Genomic DNA, 13,962 nt, shown 5'->3' on the forward strand with positions numbered 1-13,962 from the left:
CTTTCTTTTATACTGATTTGTTTTTGTTACATTTTAATGTTTTAATCGCAACTCTGAATTTTCATCTCAAATGGTTTGTAGTAGAAGATAACATATCAGTTGAATAAAGAACTCTGATATATTAATGTATCAAGAGGCAGCTTCAAGACAAAATAAATACATGACAAACTAAGCCTCTCCCAAACCACATATAAATCTCTTAAAAATTGTTGCCAATTGAAGAGTCATGAAAACTAGGCTGGAAGAATGTCATAACATTGCCAACTCAGGAACAGAATAGTAAGGGGCAATTACCCGTGATACAATGGTGACTGAATAAGCAGTACCTAGTATCAATATTTTATTTTGATTGCTTAATTGTGGTAAAAATATGGAAGAGAAAGAGAAAATGCCTTTGTAGCATTTGTTCATTCTGGTTCAATTGGATGAATATGACAATACAATTCATTCTTCTTTTAACCATTTTTCTTATTTTTGGCTTGTGTCTAGATAAATGGACTGCATAAACAAACTTATTCAATTCAGGTGAACTTGTGCATAGTTTTAGGGTCACTCCTACTCACTGTTTCAACATAAGAATAAGTACAATTGATAATACAATGGTACCTGCTTAATGAAGACTATTTTTCCTGTATAGAATAGACCTTAAATGTATATTCCCTGAGTAAAGAAACCATAGATTCATTGCAATCCTTTCATGAACGCTGAAACTTCCAGAGACTCTCTCATTGGAAATGCATTTTGAATCTGATTAATCAACTGGTAAATCACACCAGGAATCATTGAAGATTTTCAGACATAGCTAATATGTCAATACTCTAGCCAATTGAATAGAAACCCGTATTGTTAATGCTTGGTTTAATATAGTTCAATAACATTATGATTTATGCTACACTTTGTATGTAAAACCCAAATTAAATACTAATATTTGTTGAATTTCATCTTTCTGATTAATAAAAGCAATATCCTTGCTACTTGTTTGCATACTTAAAAGCTGTAGGTGGTAAGAAATACAGGAAGTGAGCAAGGACCATTTTAAGACTGATTAATCATAGACATGTCTTTTCTTCCTGCCTTTTCATTTTTATTTCTTATTTATGGATGATATAGTAATAGAATTATTTTTAATAAGCTCTTAGCCTTTTGCTGTGTTCATCACTTTTTAACTTTCAAACTTTGGATGTTAACCATTCAGGAACACCTGGAGGAAACAGAAAAACTAGAATAAAATTGAGATCAGAAGCTGCCTTTCTGCTATGCTTTATTTAATGCCTAGATAGAAGCAAATGCACAGTGGCCTCACCTTCAGAGACCACAGGGAATGATGAGGCAGGTTTAATTAATGATACTGCAAAAGCATGATGGATTTCTTAACTAAGATTATTGACTTTACCTTTGCAAAAACTGAAAAATGTTGCAATGTAGAAGTCAACGTGCCCCCAATAGAAATGAAATAAATCAGCTCTAAACTAAACAGCATTTTAACCTACCACGTTGTCTCACATGTATGAGTATTGCTATGTGGTGGTCATCTCACTAGAACAAAGGATGTTACAGTTGAAAGAAGAGAGTGAGAAGAATAAACCAGGGTCACCCTTAGTAAAGCCCCCATTTATGCCATTGTGCTAGATGTAGAGAGAGATAGTCGCCAGATTCCTTTGTGGGGCACCCCGGCTTTGCCAGAAGTATTCATCATGTTGCAGCTTCAGATCAACTCCAGTGGCAAAGTTGGTGGTCTGGAAGGGATAATTCCCCTTTGGATTAATTCTGGGCCAGTTTGAAACCTCAAAAGTAGAAGTAGCCATCATGACTCCACTGGAACTAAGAAGAAATTTTACCTTTTTCCTTAAAGGAGGTTTGTGGAGGTTTGACCTCCCTTGTGGTAATATCATAATCTACATTTTATGCAGTTTGTAGAAAACAGCTACCTTGTTCTAGTAAGGGAGGCACTGGGAAGACTCCATTATCCAGTTCTGGAAAAGTAGACCTGAAACATTTTACTTTCTCAAATCTGGAGGAAATCCTTATAAGGGACCATGGGATAAGGTTTCAGGGCGACATAGATAGCCTTAGCAACAGCCAAATTCTTGATTCAAACCATGGCTTTCCTGAGACTCCTCCCAATCCCAATATACAGAACAGGCTAGAAAATTGTCCAAAAATCAGGCTCCCTAGTAATTAAATTTTAACCCCATGCTATGAATTAACCAATTTTCTGGGTCCACTCAGCACACTGAGCTACAAACTAGCCAGCCATGTTTTAACCTAACATATTATGTGAACCTGGGCTTTGTGTGCTATAACCATCATAAATAGTAGCATGTCACAATTCCATCAGGACTATACTTTGTTACTGCCTTCCTAATCCTGGATTAGTGCTGTTGGTATCTTCATTAACGCAACGGAGATGGATGAAATTGTATGAATTTAGATAGGAAAAAATAATGCTCCTGGTGATTACTGTGTGGTGGTTTGTCATAGGCTACAACAGTGTGGGAAGATGCTTTATGAACATTAAACAGTTATGGTTCTAAGAAACCAACCCTAAACCTTCAAGCAAAGTGCCCAACACCATTTCTGTCAGGCAAGAGAATCTCCCATCCCGTGACGATTCTTCTAATTATCTGCTAGAACATTTTTCCGATGAGTCATTGATCACCCTCTCATTCTAGCTAGTTGGGGCCAGATTCTGGTTTCCCAGTGCTGATGGCATGAGGAAAACCAGCAGTCAATTTCCCAACAGCTAACAGAGATGAAGTGGCTGGAAGGAAATTTGCAAGTCTCTGCAGTTTTAAGGACCATGGGCTTTTGTGGCTGAGCATTATAGGTATCAAAGAAATATTTGGGGTGCAGTGTATAATTGGACCCAGCAGGTGGAGATAGGTACAGAAACTGATTATCAGTGTATTTAATCACTGTTTACCTTGAAATGAAGGCCTCTGCTTGTTTCTAAAACACACTCGAGTGTCCAATAGCACACTTTCCATTTTCGTCAATAGAGGGAACAACTCATTGCATTCACTTCTTCGTGTGCAAAGAAATTTTCCCTTTACTGAAGCAAATGGAAAGGTCTCTTATATGCAGTTGATATTCTTATGTGAAACTGAGTTTCCATGCAGCAAATGGATCTGAACACCATCAAATAAGTGGATCTGGGCAAAAATAGACATAAGAACAAAGCAACGCCTTGCTGGATTGGACCCCTGGCCCATCTAGTCTAGCAATCTGTTCACACTGCCATCAAGGCTGATAGCCACTGATCCCCATGGCTTCCAAGGCAAAATGCAGCTGACTGATATGCCCTTGCATTACAGCATTGAGTAATAACCTATTCATGGAGCTTTACTCTGATATGTGTTGATCTTTCTTCCTCTGCTTTTTCCTATGACATTATACTGTTAACCGTCATAAGTAATATGTTCAGGTATGCTTTGGTATGGAATATCTGAATTCAGTCTCAACTGAAGCTGATGATTTTCAGATCACTTTGAGCCACGTGAAGAAGTTAAACATTGAATTACCAATCAGAATGTCTCCAACTTAAATCTCATCTCAGTCACAAATGTACAAATTAGCCTTAGGTGAGAGTCTATATCTCTTCCCTTCCATCTGTAATTTCTGTAGAATAACATGATCAAGTTAACATATGTAAGGTTGGAATGAGTATCTAAAATGATGGGGGGAGTGAATCAAAATACAACCACTCCCCTAATTATTTCTTGAACCAGAAAGTAGACTGAGCTTACTTTGAGTTGGACTTTTAGAGCACTCCCCTCATCTGTACCCCATGCTCTCTCTGAGACCCCCTTTTTACCCAAGGGAAGAAAAATTACCTTGAGGAGGGTAAAAGATAAGAGATAATAGTTGCAGAGAGAAGAGTAAATTAGTGGCCTTCTTTATTGTAATAAATGCATGATTTCCTGCTAAATTATTTTGATTACAAATCAAATGATACTCTGAAGCAGGGCTTACTAGACTGGTACTATAAAAATCCAGAGAACCACTAGATAGCAGCAAATAGTTTATTCTGTATCTCTTTGCTGTCTTTCATTGATCTTCCAATTTTTTGCAGCCTAGCTCTGATGGTCCTACTCTGGAGGGAGAAAAAATTCTCCTGAAATGTGCTATATGGAAGTGAGGAGATGACTTACATGAGGGTTCTAGGCCCATTGCTGTTACCTCCATCTCAGACTGCTCTTCTTTTCTCCATTCTTATTACTGTTCCTTTCCCCAGTTTTGTTTTCTAGATTGGCAGTTAAAAATACATGTTTTGAGGGTTTGTCTTGATCATTCTGAGATTTGGGGCCAAGCAAAGCAAAGTTTGACTCTACCTAAATTTATAGGAAGTACTCTGAATGTTTCAGAGTGCTGTATGTGTCTCATCATTTTACAACTCTGTTTCAGGCTCCTCCCTACAAAGTTGTGTGATTGCTTACTCTTACTAGTATCTCTCTCTCTCTTAGTATATCTCTCATAACTGAGGTCTGAAGAAACTTCCATATTGTGAGCACCTTATTGGTATCTAGGTACAAACATAAAGTAGCTGTACAAATAAGTGTAGATTGTTGCTTTTCTACATCAGTCTCATTCTAAATGCATTCAGATATCTGAACCTCCAAAATACAAGTGGTTGTTTCCCTAATTAAAAAAAAATGGGGTCACATAAAATGCAGTCATGCAGGATATAAAAGAAAAAAAAATTGTTAAACATTTCCGGTAATGTAAAAATTAATGCAAAAATGATGGGCAACTTTGGAGTAGATGACCTACATGAGGCCCTGTGATGAGGTAATTTTCCAAGCATTCACCAGTCCAGCCTAAAATAGGAGATCAAATGGAAGGAATTACTTTATTATAGATAATGCTGCCATTTCCAGATAGTTGTGCTTCAGTTAAACCTATTAAACCAAGATCCTCTGTGCATTTCTGTCTAGAAAATTACTCTGTTGAAAGATATGATATAGGAAAAGCAAAATGACTAGACTGCATACATGTTAGGCCCATTAACAGAGATGCAGTCAGCTACAGATCAGGTTTCAAATCATGCTTCTTCTAATTTGAGAGTTTGTTTTTAAAGCAGCAGTGGCTTGTCAGCTTTGGAAACATTTCTCCCTGGGGAGCAGAAAGAAATGAAAAAGTGATCCCAGAATATTGAAGAAGCACGATGGGTGGCTTTGCAACTAAGCACCTTTTTGTTAGTAGAGTACTTTTCACCTATCCAAAGTCACCTTCTTCTTTATAATGCCAATGTCTCCAATATTGCTGTCCTACCTCTGTTACTAAATTCTTTTTTTCTTATTTTGTTCTGCGCAGAGGTAATGACTGACTCCTAGGCCATTCAGATAGGGTTGTATAACAATATCTACAGGCCCACCCTTATATTTGAAGGAGCAGGCAGTAATTGGGTGGGAAAGATGTCTGCTCGTGATTCTACTTAGTTGCTGCAAATCAGAGGAGACAGTTATGTGCATCACCATGTTAACCCAGGATTTTAAAGTTATGATTTGTTGTACAAGTTATTATGTCCTGGTTCATACATATGGCTAAGCCAAAAATGAAGTTTATAAACCACAGTGGTTGGATTCACACAGAATATTCACCTGGGACCAAACAAAATTCATTGCAGCTTAGCACAGCAAGAGAAACCACCTTCTCTAAGCCATGAGGTCACATAACTACAGCAAAAAGAAGCAAATTGTATTATGACTTGTGTGATGTGTTAATTCAGCCATACGTAAAGCACTAAAGAGCTATATGCTTTTTATTATTATTCTGCTAACAGCTATAGAACATTCCTTCATAAAGACTCAGAGTTTTCTGGACTCCTGCATAGTAGGCCCAGACATAAAACATAAAACAAAGAACAAGTTTTCCAACAACTAGAGAGATAAGGAACTATTTGGTTGAAATTATGCAGGAGTTTGCTGTTCACAAAGAGTCATCTGAACAAAGAATAAAATATTACCATTGTATCTATTCAGCACAAACCACTGAATATTGAGGGTGCATGTAAAGGCAGGCTTATATAATTTTAACTCTAGTGGCACAATTGTACTTCAATTGTACTTCAGTAATACTTGTTTATTAGCCAAATGTATCTGATCTCAGAGGCCTGCATGACAAGTTCATTACATATCAATTTAATTAGCCAATTTACATTTAATTTACATTTCAATTAATGTCTTTAGCAACAAACGTTGCATTAATAGGGTAATTGCCTGTTAGGCAATATGTAATATGTAAAAGAATAAATAGCCACATTCTGAGGAAGCATTCCTATTTTCTACATTTTATTACCATAAATAACCTAAATAATTATTGCTCTTAAGGGGCTATGTCCCAGTTCCTTCTGGGCCTAATTATAAAGACTTAGTACCTCATTAAGCAAAATGGTTTTGAAGTCACAAAAAAGCATTACTCTAATCGTGACTCATTAGTTTCAACAAAAGGAGGGTGAGAAACTGCAAAGCAGCAGTTTGAGATATATTAATTTTTCTGGGAGATAAGCAGAATCCTATTTATGAGGTGGTAGTTAGAGTTGTTTAGGTGTTTCCTCATAATCTTTTTTTAAACAAAGATTTTGTGCAACTGAGATTGTTAAATAAAAAAAGAAAAAAAAAACGGAAGAAAATGAAATCCTGCGATACCCTGGCATGGCAAAATCTGTCATGTTCCAATAACTTTTCTCTGATGCAAACTGCAGTTAATTTGTTTAAGTGCTGAATTACAGAAGACTGAAATGCATCAGAGGTCAAAATTTGTTCATAGCGCTTGAGAATCATGCAGTGCAGAGCAGTACTAGTCAGCTAGAGACTTAAGGGATGCAAGCTCAAAACTTCATTAGCCAGCATTCAATGGCAAGGCTGGTTCTACAGGTGACTTTTTTTTTTTCAGATGGCGCCAAAGAAGTGTTAGTTCTTCAGGAGACAGAAGTGAGAGTAAGAGAAGTAAACAAAAGGGTGTCCTCTAGTGCAATGAGGTGGGAATGGTGAATCACAGACACAGAGGTCTTATATGTTGGTCAGTTGGAGAATGAAGATGGAAGGTCAAAGAAAGAAGTGGCAGGGAGTCCTGGAAGAGCTGGGGACTGCTGTGCTTGTGAAGTCCAAATGGCTAAATATGCTGGTGGGTTTGATACTAGGAATGGAGCAGCTGAGAGTAAGCAGAGAACAAGACTGCTGGCAGCTAACAGTGGTATTCCATTGACAAGCCATTCTAGGCAAAGGAAGTGAGTGTGGACATTGTGAAGAGAATCCTGTGGTTTACCTGAATTCTTTGGCTGCTGTGGTTGGGACCATCCACTGGTGCTGTTGCCATTTGTGTGTCTTCTTTCTGCTGAAAAAGAGGAAGCACGAGAAGTTGGCTGCTCCCAGAGCCACATTGGAAAGATGTAAGAGCTTGCTTAGAAAAGTCAGTGGCAGCATGTCTGGGATTGACACCAAGGATTGGCTGTTGCGATGATGTTGAGAGGTTTTGGAGAGTGAGGAAAATTGGAAAGGGAGGAAATGAACAGCGACTGCAGGAAGAAGTCAATGCAGTTTTTGGGGCAACATTTTTTGAAGTGGCTTGCCAGACCCTTCTTCTTAGGGATGAGTGTGCCTGGCCCAAAGTCACCTAACTGGCTTTTGTGTCTAAGCCAGGACTAGAACTCATAGTTTCCAGGCTTCTAATCCAGACCCCTTAACCATTACACCAAACTGGCTCACCCTCTCACCTAGAATCCTTTAAATTCCATCCCAGCCAATTCCTTATAAACAGTAACAGATGCTATACAGCAGTCTTTCTCTGCCTCCCACATTTCCTGCTGTTTCCAGCTTCTAAGTTTATTCATTTTCAAGTGTCCTTGCCAAAGTTTTTGCCACCTTTCTTCTGTATTTGAGTGGGTGCTAGTCTCTGTTGCTTGCCTGCAGCTTTGCTACAACCTTGGTGAGGCTTCCTCATTCTTTGAGCCATCAGCTCTTATCTCTAGATCAGTGTTTTTCAAACTTGGCAACTTTAAGATGTGTGGATCTCAATTCCCAGAACTGAATTGCTGGCTGGGGAATTCTGAGAGTTGAAGTCCACACATCTTAAAATTGCCAAGTTTGAAAAACACTGCTCTAGATCATATTCCAGTAGGCTTCTCTCAAAATGCTTCTCTCTGATCTGTGTTCCTTTCAGCCAATCATCAACAGTCTCTATCAATCAGCAACTGTCCTTTTCTTTAAAGAAACAACTTGGCCGGAACTTTTGGCCACTTGAGTTCTTCACAGATCTTTTACTGTAATTCCCAATCTAGTTTGTTGATTTCATGACCAATCTAAAATTTATTTTCCTGTCTGACCATTACCAATATGCACAAAGATAGCTTCTTCCCTTAACCATTTTAATTATGTCTGTTTAATGCCACCTTTCCATAGCAACCATTTGTGTGTGTGCCTTCAGGTCAGTGTTGACTCCTGGCAACTACCTGGACAAGTCCCTGCAGTTTTCTTGGCAAAGTTTTTCAGAAGTGGTTTGCCATTGCCTCCTTCCTAGGGCTAAAAGAGAATGACTGGTCCAAAGTCATGCAGCTGGCTTTGTGCCTAAAGCAGGACTGGAACTCACAGTCTCCTGTAGCCTGATGCCTTAACTGGCTTTCATATAGCAACCATCACCAAAGTAGAAATAGCTATCCTGAACTCAATAGACCACAATAGTGTTTGCATGACATGTTAAGCAAAAAGCTTAGTTTACAAGCACATACATTCCCATTTTACCTCCATTGCACATAGCTCTTTAACCAGGTTTTGAGGTTTACTGTGCTAACTAATCACTAAAGCCATTAGTATTCATTCAGAGTCAGCCTATAGCAAAGGCAGATATAGCAAAGGCCTGGGCAGTTACATTATAACCTTCCTCAGAAATCATCATAAATTCAAAAGATTTACTATTCATAAATAAGCAAATAAAATAATGTCTCTTCATGAAACCAGTACCATTTCACAGGCATTATTCCCAGTAATTTCCTATTTTTTTCTCCTACTTTTGTTCTTGATTCTTTTTCATTGGTGGTTTTTGATGGTACGACTTGACTGTGTGATGTCTGATACTCAGAACAAAACAGTCCACTACATGGAAAACAAAGCAATTACTTGACAGTTGAATAAGAATAATTACAGACAAGATTTTTTTCCCCAAAAATCAAAAAGCCTGTAACCCAGTGCTTGTTTCAGTGTCATTATACTTGGGTTTGCCTTAGCCAGTCTGATAGCTTCTTTTTTCCTGCTTTCAAATACAAAATAGCACATACATAAGAAATAAAAAAGCTCCAATTTATTCTACAAAAGTGTTCATCAAGTAATATATGGGAATTGAGGAAAAGATTAAGAGCTTACATTTTTCATTTGACTTACTTCACATAAAATTTTATTGAGCATAAAATGATGGGAGGCAAAGAAGCAAAGATATTTCTGTTTTATCTCTGTCTGAGGCCTATAAATCTTCTTGAAGTATCATTAATTATAACAGCATCGTTCATGACGCTATTGTAAAAGGTCCGCCTGCCTTTACATTACAGCCCCACTGTTTCCATATTTTTATAATGTGAGTAAAAGAATTATTTTGGACTAAACTTGGTTTTGGTAGAAAATCTGCAGGAAAGACAAATCATTATATGAAGAAAAACTGTGTTACTAAATAGTAACAATAATCAACTAGATATTACAATTTAAAACAAAAGTACATTCATATTTTTTTTTCAGTGCAAGGCAGCCTCACTTCTGATGGGCTGTTTGTAGCATTACCATTCTTGATTTATCTTGGAATAAGCTTGCCTAAGACATCTTGCTTATAAGCATAGGGTAAGATTAAAATCTGTCATAAATAATATTTAAGCTGGAGATTTGTTTAGGGGGGGGTGCCTTTGAGTGAGCATTTGACTCCTGGCAACTGCCTGGACTAGTCCCTGCAGTTTTCTTGGCAAGGCTTTTCAGAAATAGTTTGCCATTGCCTGCTTCCTAGGGCTGAAAGAGAGCAATTGGCCCAAGATCACCCAGCCGGTTTCATGACTAAGGCAGAACGAGAACTCACGGTCTCCTGGTTTATAGGCTGGTGCCTTAACTGCTACACCAAACTGGGTCTCGTTTAAGCTGGAGATATTGACTGGTTATTTTGTCATTGCAAAACTAGTTTAACTATATTCAAGAGGGCCTTCACTTATATCACTTCCATGTAATGGAATGCAGTCCCTTGCAAGTTACGCTCCACCACTACTCTACTTTTAGGAAAGGAATCAAGATTTTCCTTGGTATGAATCAGTTGATAGTTCCTGTTAATTATTTTTTAAAATCAGTTTTTAAGACTAAATTGCTGTTCGTCCAGAAACCATCTGGCACTCTGTCTGCTCTAGTGATGATTCTGTATGGGCTATCATTTGCCCTTCGGACTTATGGTTAATGCTAAATAAACACATGGAGGTCATTGGAAGTGGGTGGGGCTTTGTCCAGTTTTGGCTTGTATACCAGTAGCTGCCCTTCTTGGAAAGAAGTCCTGACAACGGTAACTCACCCCCTTGTCAGCTGTTGTATAGATTATTGTAGGGTGGTCTTCGTGGGACTACCTCTGAAGACTATCTGGTACCAGCTGCAGCAGCCCACTTATTGGTGGATGAAAACTACCACTTACACATAACACCAGTATTGCTACCTCTACACTGGTTGCTAATAGGCATCCTGCTACAATGCAAAATGCTGAGTTTGACCTATAAGGTTAGCAATTGGGCACTTACATCCAGGGCTCGCTTACTGGGTAGAGGTAGAAATCAGTGTTTTTCAGTTGTGGCAACAAGTCTCTGGAATACTATCCCCTGGTGACCTGGGTGTTACCCTCTTTCCCAGAATTTCAGAAGGCTGTTAAAACAAAGCTGTTCAGAAGGGCCTTGAACGGTTAAGATCCTTGTATATTGGGATGCCTCACAACTATGATGATAACTGAGTGAGATAGGTGGTGACTAAATTTGAGAAAGAAAGAAAGAAAGAAAGAAAGAAAGAAAGAAAGAAAGAAAGAAAGAAAGAAAGAAAGAAAGAGAGAGAGAGAGAGAGAGAAAGAAAGAAAGAAAGAAAGAAAGAAAGAAAGAAAGAAAGAAAGAAAGAAAGAAAGAAAGAAAGAAAGAAAGAAAGAAAGAAAGAGAAAGAGGGAGGGAGGGAGGGAGGGAGGGAGGGAAAGTTATAATTCTCACAAAACCATCCATAACTTCTCAGTCAAGTGTGAGTGAAAGAAATAGTTTTCAAATGTCAGCCATACTGGAAATATTTGCATACAGACAACTCTGAAATTTCTTTGAGTTCCTAACGTAAGAGACTGCCTTCCATAATTTTTTATAAGGTGAATCCACTTAAGCAGACTGGACTAAGGCAGGCACCAATAAATCAGTTAACAGAATCCCAGATTTTTTTTGTATATTTAAAAATCACAACAAAACAGAGTTTTAAGGACATGAAAGTAGGACATATCTAGGAAAACATCAGTGTGTGGTAATCCTACCTATAGTATCTTTTCTGAGTCAAGGTACAGATGAGATCTTCCAGCTCCACAGCTCATATTTATCACATAAATCTTATTCTACCCAATTTGGTTAATGTTAATTACTTTCCTTTGCGATTTACCTCAACGTCAATTTTCAGAGTATTTCCAACCCAAAATATAATTTACCTTTTTATACTGAAATACATCCCAGTTATATACTTCATTCTGTATCTCACTGGCCTTTCCAAAAATCTACTGAGAAATACAGTGAAGCAGCTTTTTTTTTTTCTGAAAAGAAACCCTGCATGCTTGTCAGGAAACTCAAATATGAGGTTTCCCTGCCATAAAGATGAATTGATTTATTGTGGGGTAACTTTGGTAGATAAGAGTTTCTGTATAAGTTGCCAGAAAAGCCATGTATGTAACATGATAATATCTAGATGTTACAGACAAAATTTCTCTGTCTGCTGTAGCTGAAGTAACATCATTCATCCCTAGATTTAGGTCACAGCTTCTGTATTATTATTATTATTATTATGGTCGGTCGCACAGTCAGCCAGATGTTTAGACTGGATTTGGAATTTTTATCCACCTATCAAATCCTTCTCAAGGACCTGGGATAGGCAGCTGTTGTTGTTTGATGGTATTATTATTATTATTATTTAATATAATATGCTAGTCCTAAGGATTGGAGTTATCAGAGATTCCGAACAAAGTTAACCAATGTCTTAATGGTTTCCTTGAATGTCCCCTTTACTTTTTTACAAAGAGAGTTGTATGTTTCCATGATGAAAGTGCACTAATGCATATTGCAATAATCTGCCTAGAGTCTTAAGAATATAAGAACATAAGCAGTGCCCTGTTGGATCAGACTCCTGGCCCATCTAATCCAGCAGTCTGTTCTTACAGCGACCAACCACTAGTCTCTAAGCAGATGGCCTTCAGAGGTAGTCATACTCCCATCAAGGCTATATCCATTGATCCTCATGAGTTTCATGAATTTGTCCAACAATTTTTGGAAGCCAGCTGAGCTGGAAGCCAGCACCACATCTTGTGGTACTGAATTCCAAAGTTGAATTATGTGTTGTGTAAAAAAATATTTTGTCTATCCTGGTTATTCCAGGATTCAATTTTATTGAATCTGGTTCTAGTATTTTGGGAAGGGGAAAATAGTTTCTCCTTGTCCACTTTATCCACACCATATGTAATTTTATACACCTCAATCATGACACCTCTCATTTGTCTCCTTTCTAGACTAAAAAACCCCAAATGTTACATTACTTCCTAGAGAAGCTGCTCCAGCCTTTTGATCATCTTAGTTGCCCTCTTCTGAACCTTCTCTAACTCCACTATATCCTTTTTGAGCTGTAGCGACCAGAACTGCGCAAAATATTCCAAATGCAGTCACACCATTGATTTATATAAGGACATTGTGATATTGGCATCTTTTTTTTTTAATATCATTTCTTATTATCCCTAACACCCCATTGGCCTTTTTACAACAGATACACATTACATTGACACCTTCACTGAACTTTTTATCCTTACTCCAAGACTTTCAAGTCTTCTTAATATAAAAATCCAACTTTTCTACAGACACTAAACATATTTCTTATATGAAGATACTGAAAAGTCAAACCAAAATTCATTTAATGTAAGAGGCATGGATACGTTTTTCAAGTTAAGGATTAAATAAGGTCTTTGTAAGCATATTGGGGAGCACACTCTGAAAAGCAAACAGGGTGCACAACAAATCATTTATTTGGATCAGAACAGAAACAAAAATTCAAGATTTCCTTGAATTTAAATTCAAATACGAGTACACTGGCCTAAATTAATCAATTAAATACAGTCAATATAATTATTCCACACACATTCTCCTTTATTGCCTATGAAAAATTACAAATCAATAAACCTTTGGACAGACTCTGGATGGCAACTTGCTGCTTTGGATCCTCTGTTTGCACACTTCTGATTTAGTCTTTGTAGAAAAGGACTCCTGTCATTAATCATTGATCATTTCATAATAGATTTCTGTAGGCAACTTTTATGGGCAACCAGGATTATTGTAAAATGGCATTTTTTCTTTAATAGTTTGACAAGTAAATTACTCATTGCTATACACTCCTAAGTGATAAAAGTTAGGAAACTGTCATGCCAAATAGAAGGTGGACTACAGGGACAGATCTTTCTGAGTTGTCATTATTTCAACATAAAATACTCCCTTATGAGTCACCACAACAATATTACAGAAAAATGTCATATTATAATCAATCTTCTGCTAGCTTTTAGTTTCTGCTCCACGTATATTTTCAGACTTTAAAAAGCCCTTATATATCTAAATAAGAGATAAACAAAATACTGAAGATGTTCTCTTCTTCCCCCCACTTCCCCATTATATTATATTATGTACCTGACATAAACACAAGGCAGTCATGTAAATGAGTGACAATGGCTTACAAACAATATCTTTCATTA

This window comes from Python bivittatus, unplaced genomic scaffold, assembly GCF_059951505.1.
Source record: "Python bivittatus isolate LINGU-HERP-01145 unplaced genomic scaffold, Pbiv_v1 ctg000700_np1212, whole genome shotgun sequence".
In the NCBI taxonomy this organism is placed as follows: Eukaryota; Metazoa; Chordata; class Lepidosauria; order Squamata; family Pythonidae; genus Python; species Python bivittatus.